At 32.4% G+C, this 13,380-nt stretch overlaps 1 protein-coding gene across 4 annotated transcripts in view; it reads right to left on the bottom strand.

Moving 5' to 3' along the window:
* LOC129806013 (zinc finger protein chinmo) overlaps window positions 1–13,380 on the bottom strand; it is an 84,611-nt gene that overhangs the window by 66,509 nt on the left and 4,722 nt on the right. The window lies entirely within an intron of this gene.

Genomic DNA, 13,380 nt, shown 5'->3' with positions numbered 1-13,380 from the left:
AGACCTTTAGGCCTATTTTGACCAGTATCCTATGCTGAAAATCCTTTAAAAAATTAAAAACATACAAAGAAATAGATACCAAAATCACCAATTTATTAAATTACTATCTGCGGAGACTGAGGAAAAACAATAAATAACAAAGACGGGAACCTTATACATTAATAGCCGTACTGTTGATAAAGTTCTAGGTTGAAATGTATGTTCGTAAATGTTAATGAATTCCCATTGGAGACTTGGATATAAACAAATTCGTAAAAGTTTGTACTTTTTTCTCAAACATTGTTCGTATCATGATCATTTGACGAAAACTTTTTGTTATTTAACAAACATTTGTTTGTAAATGTTCATAAGCACACAAAAAGATATTCGTAAAATTTTGACATTTGTTTGTAAATTTTTGCCAAAGGAAAATCTATAAACAAATGTTTGCAAAAGATTGAAAAAAATACTCAAGTGATAATGTTACGAACAATATTTGAAATTTTGCGAAACGAAGAAAGTGGGCGAAATTGCAAGCTAAATAAATAATTTAAATAAATCTTAAACGTTGAGAAGAAAATTACAAAAAATAAATAAAAAAGTAATTAGGGTAAGATGGGGTAATTTGAAACAAGTTTGGATTGTAGTCTTGCACTTCGTCGTGGGGGTCTTTTTCTCTTTGACCATCAAAAACAGTGCGAAAATCTCAAAATTCCAAAATAAACATCATTCACTCCATCTTACCGATTACCAAATTACTGATTAACAAAACAAAAACTTTTTAACTAAAAAGTTTGAAGATCAAAATAAACACACAAAAAATGTCCGTAAAATTTTGTAATTTGTTTGTAAATGTTTGCCAAAGGAAAATCTATGAACAAATGTTTTTTTTTCAAAAGAATGAAAAAAATGCTAGTCAAGTGATAATGTTACGAACAATGTTTGAAAATTTGAGAAATGAAGAAAGTCGGCGAAATTTCAAGCTGGACGAAATTTGATACAGTTCCCCTAATTTCAGTTTGTGCATCTTTGAAAAATTGTGTTTTAGTGCTCTTAGTTAAATTTACCAATAATTTATTTTAACTTCTTCTAAGACTCAGTAGAGTTCAGTCTCTTTACGATTAAGCTCCAATGGTTTAACAAGCAAGGGACTATATTCCTGAATGAATTTGAAGCATTTCGGGCTCCCTGTGTCTCATTTCAACGCTAAAGTGTCAAACCATTCCAGTTTTCATCCCTCAAAAGTATTTAAATTTAAAAGTTCAATATATTCTACCAAGTTATAGCACAATTAATTATTATTACTACTAATAATTAATTGTGACACGGCTAGAGGCCAAATTGCAAGAAATATCGATTTTCGGTCTTCAAAGAAGCCTCCCTCCACTTGGTTTATTTCGAAAACGGCTCTCACGATTTTCTTCATTTTGAAATATGTTTTAGAGGTAGTCAAGGCGAATATTTCGTCCTTGGACACTTGTGTTCGAAGACCATTTCGATATCGAATTTTCGAAGATCAAAGTTTAGCCACTTTGGAGGGCCTATTTGTCAACCGACTTGCTTAAATCCAAATTTTATTTTAAAGATATTGAAATTTCCAACCCGACTGCACCTGACTTAATCGGGTATGAGTCGGTATAGTACCCGTTACCAACTTTAAAACCAATTGCTTAAGAAACCAATTTTTCGTAAGCAATTCCTTATTTCTGAATTGGCTTTTAAATTTATATATCAATTTGATCGGTAGTAAAGCGATATGCACCCAAAAAGCATGCAGATAGATAATACACGGATAGCTATCCCTGCTCGCTCTCGTACGTTTGAGCACATCGCAAAGCTGGGAAGCTTTGCCATTTCTTATTATTTCTAATTAATTTCAAGGTTTAGTAATAATTTTATAATTTAGTTTCAAATTTTAATTAAGCTTTTTCGGAGAATTGACTTAACTGATTGTGCCGATTGTGTGTTTTCTGGAAAGTCTACTGACCTAAGTGTTATACGGACTTCAGACCTAAGGCTCTACTATAAGTTTCAACTTCTCAAAACTTTAATCGCTCAGGATTTTATTGGAAGATTTTGGCTTATAGATTTGGATATTAAGGATAAATTATTGATTATATTCCGAGAAACCTATAAAATAGCTTGTTATTTAAGATTTTCCGAATTTTGGAAACCGGACTGAATCTATAGGGGAAGTAGGGCACCTTTGGATTGGGACAGCTTAGAAATTAGGCTTTTTTCTCCTATTTTTAAATGGAATTGAGCCTTATCATTATGCAATTTAACTTCACAATTAGTTTGTTGAGCTAAGCTATATCATGGTAAGGTACAGTTCCATTTAAAATTTGGAGAAAAAAGCCCAAAGGTCTTCAGACCAGGGGGAAGACCGATTTTGAGATAGAGACTTTTAGTCTTTCGAAAATCTCTTTAAGTAAATCTTAGCTTAAGTTAAAACTTTAAGTCCTTAACAGATCATTTAAATTCGAGACCACAATTTCAGTACATCTCATAAAAGAACAATACCATTCCAATTTTTTTTACACTCGTTTTAAGACATCGTTTTAAGCCTGACCTTAGCTATTGATTTTACAAAAAAATCTACCAAGCGTTACAATTGAACGTGCAACATAGCATACGATGATCCTTAATGGGTTATTGGGACTTACTCGATCACGTGATGACCATTAAAATTATGCAAGTGGACCCTCAATCCAAAAAATATTGTGTACTTAACAATACAAGTACACAAAAATATCTTAGCAAAAAAGAAGTCGCGAAAAACGTCTTCAAAACCACTGACGATGTAGAAGTCATGCCAAATTGCTAAAAAACCAAATATCAAAATAAAATTAACATGAAATTCTCTGCAATGGGACAAAGCAGAAAGTCATTTTTTTGGCTCCCGCCAAAAATTTGCATCGGTCATGATGCGCTTCCGCCAATGAGAATTGGCGATGAATAGCGTTATTTATAAAAATCGTTTATTTAAACATTTTTTTTTCGTCAAAATCTTCACAAACACCATGGCATAACCGTTGTGCATACAGTGTGAATATGGTTATATTTTCACGCGTGTGTTAATTATTTTCGTCTTTGACATTGAGAATATGTTGCGAGTGGCTTTTATCCGAAAAAAAAACCTTTTTTTTTTTCTTCTTCACATTTGCGTGAAACAGATTCCATTTGGTGTTTTTGATGAATCACGAATACATGGCAAAATATACTAAGTTTTTTTCTTGATTTAACCGGGCTTCCGATCAAAAAGAACAACATACCCTTCCCGGGAAAAATTCCTCCTCGGTGCAATCATTAGAAAAGTTTCTCTAGAAGATTCGCATTTAGAAGAGAAAAAACGTTTACTCTCTGAAGGTGTTCTTTAGGAAGATACAAAGAAGCAGAATAAAAAAATCGTGGAATCCACCGAAATTTTGATGCGCACTCACCTGCAACAGAGTTTGTTTGTGGTGGATATAATCTTGCTTTTGTATTGTTGAGAGAAACAAAATAAACCTCTAAAATATATGACCTAAGGGGTGATCAAAAGTATCTCACATGGTTTTGGACAGGTAAGTGAGTGCCTATTCCAACTGAGAAAAGCAAAAATTGCAATTACATTTACTAAATATCGTTAGATGATACTCAATAAATCTTAAACGTTATAAAAAAAAAATAAAAAAAATAAATAAATAAAAAAGTAATTAGGGTAAGATGGGATAATTTGGAACAAATTTGTATTGTGGTCTTGTACTTCCTCGTGAGGACTTTTTCTCTTTGACCATCTGAAACAGTGCAGTGCGAAAATCTCAAAATTCCAAAATAAAAAACATTCGGTATTACCCCATCTTACCGATTACCAAATTACTGATTAACAAAACAAAAACTTTTTAACTAAAAAGTTTGAAGATCCAAAAACGTTTTTGTAAAGCGAGATCTAAGATAATAACTCTGGCTATTACTTGTCCAAGGGTATCGTAGATGCGGGCGATTTTACATCCCTGCGTTTTCTAAGCCTTCCTCTAATTCTAGCACATCAGTATGACCTTTAAACCATCCTCAGGGGCCAGAATTAAAGAAAAGCTTACGAAAAGTAGGGCTGCAAACCCAAAGTACATCTACGGTTCTACGGTAGTATTGAATATAATTTAACAATCTTGAGCGGACTTGGAATTTAATTAGGAAACTGGATCTACGTCAAAAGACATAATGTATTTAGCAATAAAAGAAATTAAACAAATTTAAACAATCGAAAAAATAAGAAAATCACCTAAGTTATAAATAGGATTAGAAAAGTACAAGTTTCCAACGATATCCTTTAAGTTTTTTTCGTTTTTATAAAAAATATGAGGTGAGATTGTTAAGAATATCACCTAATATTTAAGTCTAATAGCTTTAAATTTGAATAAAAAAAATTTAAGTCAAAGGAGTACTCCACTCTAAAAATCAATCGATTAATAAACTTTGCATGAAAATGCTAATACATATGAAACATCATTTTTCTTAATTGAAAGTGAACTTATTGTAGTAATTTTAAAGTAAACATTATATTAATGAGTCCCGGTCAAAATTTCTCGAAAGCCAAAATCCCGAATGGGTCCCAACCCCGAAAACCAAAGTCCCGAATAGGTCACAATCACGAAAATCAAAATCCCGAAATACTAAATCTCAAATAGGTCATAATCCCGTAAAGCCAAAATCTTGAAAAGCCGAAATCTCGAAAGCCAATATCTTGAATGGGTGGGTCACAATCCCGAAAACTCGAAACCCCGAAAGCCAAAATCCCGAAAAGCCGAAATCCCGAAAATCAAAATCTTCAAGACCTAAAATCCCAAATGCGTAACTATCTCGAAAAGTCGAAATGCCGCAAGCCAAATGCTTTAAAAGCCAAAATCCCGAGAGCCAGAATCCAGAATGGGTCACAATCGTCACAATATCGGAAAGTCAAAATTCCGTAAGCCAAATTCTTAAAATGCTGAAATCCTGAAAGTGTCAAAATATAGAAAGCCAAAATCTTGAAATCCTAAATCTCGAATGGGTCATAATCCCGTAAAGCCAAAATTCCAAAAGCCAAAATCTTGAAAACCCGAAATCTTGGAAGCCAATATTTTGAATGGGTGGGTCACAATCCCGAAAACTCGGAAAAGCGGAAATCCCGAAAGCCAAAATCTTCAAAACCTGAAATCCCGAATGAGTACCAATTTCGAAAAGTCGAAATCCCGCAAGCTAAATGCTTCAAAAGTCAAAATCCCGAAAGTCAAAATCCAGAATGGGTCACAATCCTGAAAACCTGAAACCCCGAAAGCTGAAATCCCGAAAACACGAAATCTTGAAAGTAAAAATCCCGAATGGGACACAATTTCGAAAAGCCAAATTCTTGAATGGGTCACAATCCCGAAAAGCTAGAATCCCAAAAGCCAAAATCCCAAATGTCAAAGTCCCGAACGTTGAAATCTTTGTAGAGCCAAAATATCGAAAACCACAAATCTGTATTCTTAAAAGTTTCGTATCTACTTCCTTGATGGCATACGCACTTGTTGGGGAAAAAGGGAAATTTTTCGTTTTTTTTTTGTTTTTTTTTTGGAAATTAATCTGCACATTGTTCTCTATATAATTTCGTCCCTTTCAGTATCTTAACGAGATTTTGTATTTGCATTTTGGATGTAACGAAAACGAAAACTATAAATTTTCAATGTTAGCATTTAAAAGATAACGCATTAGAAAACAATATTTGAAAAAAAACTGTATTCATATAAAAACCATTTTATTATTTATTAAATTTATGGAATAGCAAGACTAAAACATTTTAACGAAACTCCCTTAGGAAAGGTTTTGTGAAATCGCAACGACCAACTGAGTATCGGGAAAAGTTTAACAAAACGATGTTTTTAGCTGAGATTCTTTTCAATCTTAGCTAGCTTCTGTGGTCCTAGGTGAAATTCTATCTCGTCAGATCGGGCCCAAACTTTGAATTTACACGTTTTGACACTTTTAGATTACGAATATTAAATGCATTAAAAAACGATTTTGGTAGACCGTCCCGTCCATTTTCTTTATGAAATATAAGAAACCGTTTTGTTAAATTGATAAATAACATAGTTTTTTCAAAATTTTAAAAAGATTCAGTTGGTTAAAAAGATGTTAAAAGGAATATTTTTTCTAAATTAAACTCAGAATAAGCATTCTTGTAACTAGACGGGTAAAAAGACGATAATTTTTCGATTATCAAAAAAAACTTGAATGAAAAAATCAATTTTAAAACAAACTATTATGGAATATGTTACACAAATGTCAGTAAAATGTAACATTGAGTCAACAAGGAGAGTAATTAACTAGAATACTACGCTTCAATAATAACAATTCAATGTTTAAAAACAAACAATTCCATAAATAAAATCTTATTTTGGTGAATTCTGAGTCTATTGCAATAAAAAGCAAAGCATTCTGAAAAAAAACGTGTTTTCTGTAATAAAACTTTGTATTTTTTTTTACAAAATGTAGCAAAAGCGTTTAAATAAGTCTTTTACAAATAAAATCACTGTGAAATCCTAGTATTTGTATTATACTGAAATTTTGTATCCATTTCAGTCACAGAACTTAGTAAAGGGATTATGATAAATTAGATAAAAACAAAAAAAAGTGAAACAAATATAATTTAATTCTTCAAGAACTTTGCACTTGGCACTGAAACTGTTACAACAACAGGAACACGTGCAAGTTTTTCTGAAAACCAGGAAGTCTGTGCATTTTTTGCCCTTATGATTTGCCTTCTGCTAGAGCACGTACTTAGAGTGACTTCCATGCGTTTTTTCGCCTTCATGAACGTACTAAGCCTTTACATTAAAAAAAAAACTCTTCTACCTAAGAACTGAGAATCATATTCCACAAATACTATCTTACAGTCAAGTTGGTATAATTGTGGCTAATAACATGATTATTGTTATGACTTCCCGAAAATACATTTTGTTGCGTAATTACCAAGCTCTGAGATGATGCACGAAAAAAGGTTCTTAAGAGCCAACACAAAAAAAACACCATCATCAAATTGTCTCTATGCGATCAACAATTTTCGTGATGCACTCAGAAGAGAGCTACATTAACCGAATAATACAGCAATGTAGGTGATTTCGATGGAGCCACTAATAATGGCTAGATAAGAAATTCCCCCTTTTTTCCTGGCTGCGGAATCATACACATACTTACACACTCGGTAATTGCCCAAAAAATTCACCTTGAAATGAGTGGCTTTATCATCATTATATTTTTCCCGAAATGCTCAATTCGAATGATTTGAATGCTTCAACTCATGGTTTCATGATCATCTAGAAGTAATTCCGAAATGAAACATGAAAAATGCATTTGGTAACGATTTAGGTTATGACTGGCTCAATTAGTTCACAATTGAAATGCTTGGGCTTATCACGATTTTTAAGGACACATGAGGAGAAATTGTAACCATATCAAGCCTTATAAAATTTTACATTTGAAAATTTGTGAAATTGTACCCAAGAAGCATTAGTATATTATACCCAAGGATCAGAGTATTTGTCTTGTTAAATTAAAAACTCTGATTAACCCTAAATAATATTTTAAAATGAATTTTCGGACATAACATGACCCCCAGAATTAGGCAATTAGATATCTTTCTATTTTCGGAACACAGAATTGTCAAATTAGAATTCTAAACATTTCAAAGATTTTGCCTACAGGCTATAAAACCTTAAAAAATATATATGAATAGTCTATTCTAAACCCTTTCAAATATTTTGACAGTGGATTTTTCCTTCAAGAAATTTTGAAAGATAATTCTAAACATTTTACGAGATAAAGATAAAAATCTTTTAAACCTTTGAAAGATTATATTGAGAAATTTGAATAAATTATGACATCCAGATTTATGTAATTAGGTATCTTCCTCGTCTTCAAATGCTGAATTCTCAAATTCGAATTCTAAACTTTTCAAAGATTTTAGCTACAGGTCATAAAACCTTAAAAAAAAATGCGAATAGTCGATTCTAAAGATCTTCTTGCATTCAAAAAGTCGTTTCTAGACTTTTTAAACATTTTGACAGTAGATTTTTCCTTCTAGAAAATTTGACAGATAGTTCTAAACCTTTCGAAGTTATCTTGCTGAATAAAAAAAAAATCTTTGAAACTTTGCAAAATATTTTAAAGAGAATTTTTGAATAAATTACGACCTTCAGATTTGCGTAATTGAATAGATGCTTAATTATCAAATACTGAATTATCAAATTCGAATTCTAAACTTTTAAATTATTTTGACAAATAGAGATGGCAGATTTAATGAAATTTCACCGTAGTCGCCATTTACATTAGGCGGAAAAACGTGGAAGTTCATGACAACAGACTATAAAACCATAAAAAATATAAATAGGTGATTTTAAAAGCCCTCATTCACTGAAAATTTCAATTTTGACAATTTTTCCGTATAAAAATTTTGACAGATAATTCTAAACATTTTAAAAAATAAAGATATAAATCTTTTAAACCTTTAAAAGATTATATTGAGAATTTTGTATTATTTGCGTCATCCAGATTTGTGTAATTGGATAACTTTCTACTTTCGAAGAATACCACATTCTCGAATTCGAATTCTAAACAACCGGTTTAGAAAATGTTAAAAAAGTTATTCGAAAGTCCTGCATACTTTTCAAAGTCGATTCTTGATTTTTCAAAAATGTTGACGGTAGATTTATTTTTCTAGAAATTTGATATATAATTCTAAACCGTTCGAAAATTTTGACAGTCATTTTTTCTTCCAAAAAATTTGACAGATTTGACAGGCAAAAAAATCTTCGGCAAAATTTGACAGAGCAGCACAAAAGAAAGTGGTATGAAGACTGAAAAGCACGAGGAAGACAATAAAGTTTTCCAGTTGGTATATGGTGTTAGGGAAGTGTCTCTGGGGAGACGACTGAAAGGATTCAGAGTGGAATATATGGATGAGATTGTTCCGGAGGAAGTACTTGACCCAGGGCTGAAGCTTATTATAGCTAGAAATACTGAACTATCCCAGAAAAAACCATGTCCCAAACATCACAGTTTTTGTCCTACTTTGTCTCGGATCGGGATGATAGGGACAGAACGATAGATTTCCTAAAAACTCCCATTAATTTTCTAAGCTTAGTCGAATCCTTTTACCAAAATCAATACCTGTGGGGTCATAGAAAATTATGAAAGAGTTTCTTGGCTTTTTGAAATAATGCCTCAAAAGTCAAAAGGATGAAAAAGTGTACCAAACCTCCCCGGTCTCCCATATTACAAACTCCTTTTGCTCTTTGATACAAAAATTTTCAAGGAAGTTTACTCTTGATTCTAAACATGCCGACAGTTTCTTGCCTCTTGACAGCTGATTCTAATCTTTCATATATTTTTGCTGTTGATTCTAGACATTTCAATAGTTTTAACTCTGGAAAATTTTAACAGACTATTTCTAAACTCTTGACAGATATTGACAGTTAATTCTAAACTTCTCAGAAAAGTAGAATTTGACGGACACTGGATAAATTAACTTGGTCAAAGCAAGAAAGGCCTATTTTAATAGAGGAATGCATATACAATGGACTTCTAAGTAAGTAAGGTAAGTAAAATTGTGGGAAAAATTACCCATTAGGGTAAGATGGGGTAATTCCGAATGATGTCTATTTTGGAATTTTAGATTTTCGCACTGCTTTAGGTGGTCAAAGAGAAAAAGAAAACCACGAAGAAGTGCAAGACTTTAATTCGAGAGTACTTCTTTGTTGTTTCTTACTTTTTCAATCTAAAACTGCCAGGAAATCTCAAATGTACCAAATTAGACATGGTTCCAAATTACCCCACCTTACCTTATCCGTTATTTTTTTCTACTAGAAAATTACATTTTCAGTCGAGTGAAATTCTGTCTGCAAGAAAATGCTACTTGGGAATGAAAGTCACATATCGTAACATTTCTCAATGCAATATCTCAAAATTTAAAGTAAAATACTTCCCCCTTTAGAATTTCTCATTCATCGACCAAGACCATGAGAGGTGCATGGGTTAAAAAACAGAAAGAAATTAACACAATGGCTGATGGTAAGAATAAAGTGAATTTTGGACAGAAGAAAACTATAGACATGAGAATCATTCGAGGGGAGATTCATAAATGCGTCGCAATTCTTTTGAAAATATCTCTTTTACCAGAATGGTTCTGTATGCCAAAAACAGAAATCAACTCACACACTCCAACCCTCATGAAATACATAAAATACTGCAATGCACTTTGACTCCTTCCCCCTTTTTATTTATTTCCAGCAAAACTGATAATGCGCCCAGCCCATATGGTTAAATCTTGTTTTTTTTTGGTGTTTTTTCCACGAAAAAAAAATTTTTGGCTCCATTTGTGGGGAGATAGCGATGTTTTTCTCCCTTTCAAAGTGCTTTTCGCTATGCAAATTTTGTGCTGAAAAAGCTTCAGTGTGGCATTTAAAAGCCCTCTTGAGGGTGAGCCACTAGGCGCCTCCACTGCTCCAATGAAGCTCATGCATTATGCGGCACGCACAGAGAATTTTCGCATATTCTCTCCCTCGTCTAATACCCCTACCCTGCAGTGTCTAAATACCATAAAATATGTGTCAAATGGACTAAATATTTTCAATTCTGTTATCAATGCGAACGTAGAGAGAGAATTACATTTGAGCGCCATTTGATAAGGTGACGAAAAAAACACATTTTCGACAAATGCGACAATATATAGCGCAGTGTGTTGCAAAAAGGCACTATTTTTGCGTCATTCGAATAAAAAACCACTGAGAGGCTAAATTGAAATTTTGCAGTAAGAGATACTAAACTGGCTATGAGTGTGTGAGTAAAGTATTAGAGGTATTCAAGGTGATGATACAGTATTGCTGTTGAAGGATTATTTAATAATTTAAACTGATCCAGGAAGCGAATTAGTACGAATTAATGCAACTGATCTTGTTACACTGAGAAAAAAAAGAGGGTGTGATTTACATTTCTTCCTCAGAAATTTAACACCTTTTAGGTGTAAAAATATTTCTTAATGTTAATTATACACCTTATTAAGGGTAAAATTAGCATGAAGAAGGGTACCTTTAACCCCTAATACACCTAAAAAGGGTAATATTTACACCGATTTCGGATCAATACTGCAGAGTAAAATTAACATTTCCGGAATGTTATTTTAACTTTTTCGGATTTCTCTCAGTGTAACGGTCTATAACGAATATCAATATCCAAGAATTGGAAGAGAGATTTGAAGAGCATGTTAAAGTTAGATCATCTATGCTATCTGCGATCTTGAACTTGTTGTTTGGAGCTCTAGAATAACTTATCATTCACTCCTAGGAGCCTCGAACCAGAAGTTCAACATGTTCACTTGCTCGATCAAACACCGAGTTTAGGTTAACTAGATTCAGGTTCTACTCAATCTAGAAAAAACTAACTTAGAACGACAACAGCCTACAATTTCTATCATCAACAACAAATGTGTTTGCTTTATGATAAGATTCAATACCTGAACTAAAAGAAACTAAATTCTGAGTTCTTCTTACATTCTAAAATATATCAAAAGCTAGACCTAAGACGACCATGGCTTTCCTACAATAATCAACATCAACAACCTTTGTCCACAACAGCCTATCATACGAAACACTTTAACTTGCTCTCAGCATTTCAAAGTTCATCGTTTTTAGATTAAACAACAACTAAGTTGGCAACTCTTTACCTCTTTGAACAAAAGTCGAAGATAGAAATCACCACAACCAATCTTGGGAACGACAACAACAAATTCTCATTCTGAAAATTTTAACATAATTTTGACTATACAATTTCTTTGAGAGCTGTCGTAGTCTTCAGTACGACTGAAAATTAATTAGAAAGAATAATAACATCCATTACAGCTGTTCTTTCAGACTATCCTACAACAATTTATAACCTACATCAACAACAATCAGTTGCAAGGCATTCTTCAATAGGCTTTCGAATAACAAAACATAATGAGATCTTGGATCCCCTCATCAACTTATCAACTATAAAAACAACAATTCGTTATTGGACTTTTTAATATGTTTAAAGAAAAAAATGATTTAACACCAGGACCGAAAATATTTGATTAGAAAGTTCTTTAAGGTTGACAATAAGTAAGCGAAAGGAGTGGGATCTTGTTTTGTCTACAACAATTTACAACAAACAAATTTTAGAATGTCTTCTGAATGTTTCGGGATTGAAAATCTAACAAATGATTAAAAAAAAACTAGATTACAAGTTCTTTAAAAGCTTGCAAACAAAACAAAAGAGGGAAATCCGATATATGAATTATCTACAACAATTTACAAAGAATATCTGATCTACATCAACCGATTTTATAGTGTTTCAGTATCAATCAAGCTTGAAAATAAAAACTCTAACTCTTTAAACTGAATCCACAACTGGATGTTAAAAATGGATCTCACCAGTAAGTTTTCGCCTTGAAAGGATATAATATAAGAACCAACTAACTAGTTTGACTCTAATCATTACATTCAGAGTTTAATCAGAAAAAGGAACTTCTTCTTGTATTGTTTATGTCTACAACAATTTACAAACTATACATCCTGAACAACTTTTTGAAATAAGAACTTCAGTAGTTGCCCTGAATGAGAAGAGTCTATTTCAGAACGACGGTTCAAGATTCAAAATTCTCTTAAACTTTAAATCTGAAGCAAATAGTCTTTCAGTATCTACAACAAACTTCAACATTGATCAACAACAACTATTTGCACGAACAATTGCAATAGTTTTTTCGGATTTTGGAGAGTCTATTTCAGAACTAGGCTTAAAAATTTAGGGTTTTCCTCATCTTTAAACATTTAGGTAGATGATCTTGCAACTTCATCAACAACAACTGAACTCGTGATTGTACGAAAAACTGCAGTAGTTTTTTCAGAATGAGAACAATTTATTTCAGGATTAACATTCAAGATCAAAGTGACTCTCTTCAGCTCAAAATCTATGGCCAACGCTTTTGTTATACCTACAACAATCTTTAAACTTCATCCACATCAATCTGCTGTAGGAAAAACAGTAATAGTTTTTCAGAATCAAAAGTATCTATTTCAGGACTGAGACTCAAAATTGAAGGTTTCCCTAAAGTTTAAACTCAAAGCAGATGGTTTTGCAGTATCTACAACAATTTTCAAACTTGATTAACAACAACCGATTGTGTTTAATACAGCAGTTGTTTTTTTTTCCAGAATGAGAGGTGTTTATTTCAGAACTAAGATTCAGGACTGAAGAAACTGTCTTAAGCTCAAAACCTAACTCAAACGCTATTTTTGTACCAACAACAATTTTGAAACTTGATCAACAATCATGTACAAACAATTGCAATAGCTTTTTTAAGATTGAGGAGAATCTGTTCTAGAACTA

This window comes from Phlebotomus papatasi, chromosome 3 (assembly GCF_024763615.1).
Source record: "Phlebotomus papatasi isolate M1 chromosome 3, Ppap_2.1, whole genome shotgun sequence".
NCBI classification, from domain to species: Eukaryota; Metazoa; Arthropoda; class Insecta; order Diptera; family Psychodidae; genus Phlebotomus; species Phlebotomus papatasi.
The sequence above is the reverse complement of the archived record's forward strand: the minus strand, read 5'-3'. Positions and strand labels throughout refer to the sequence as shown.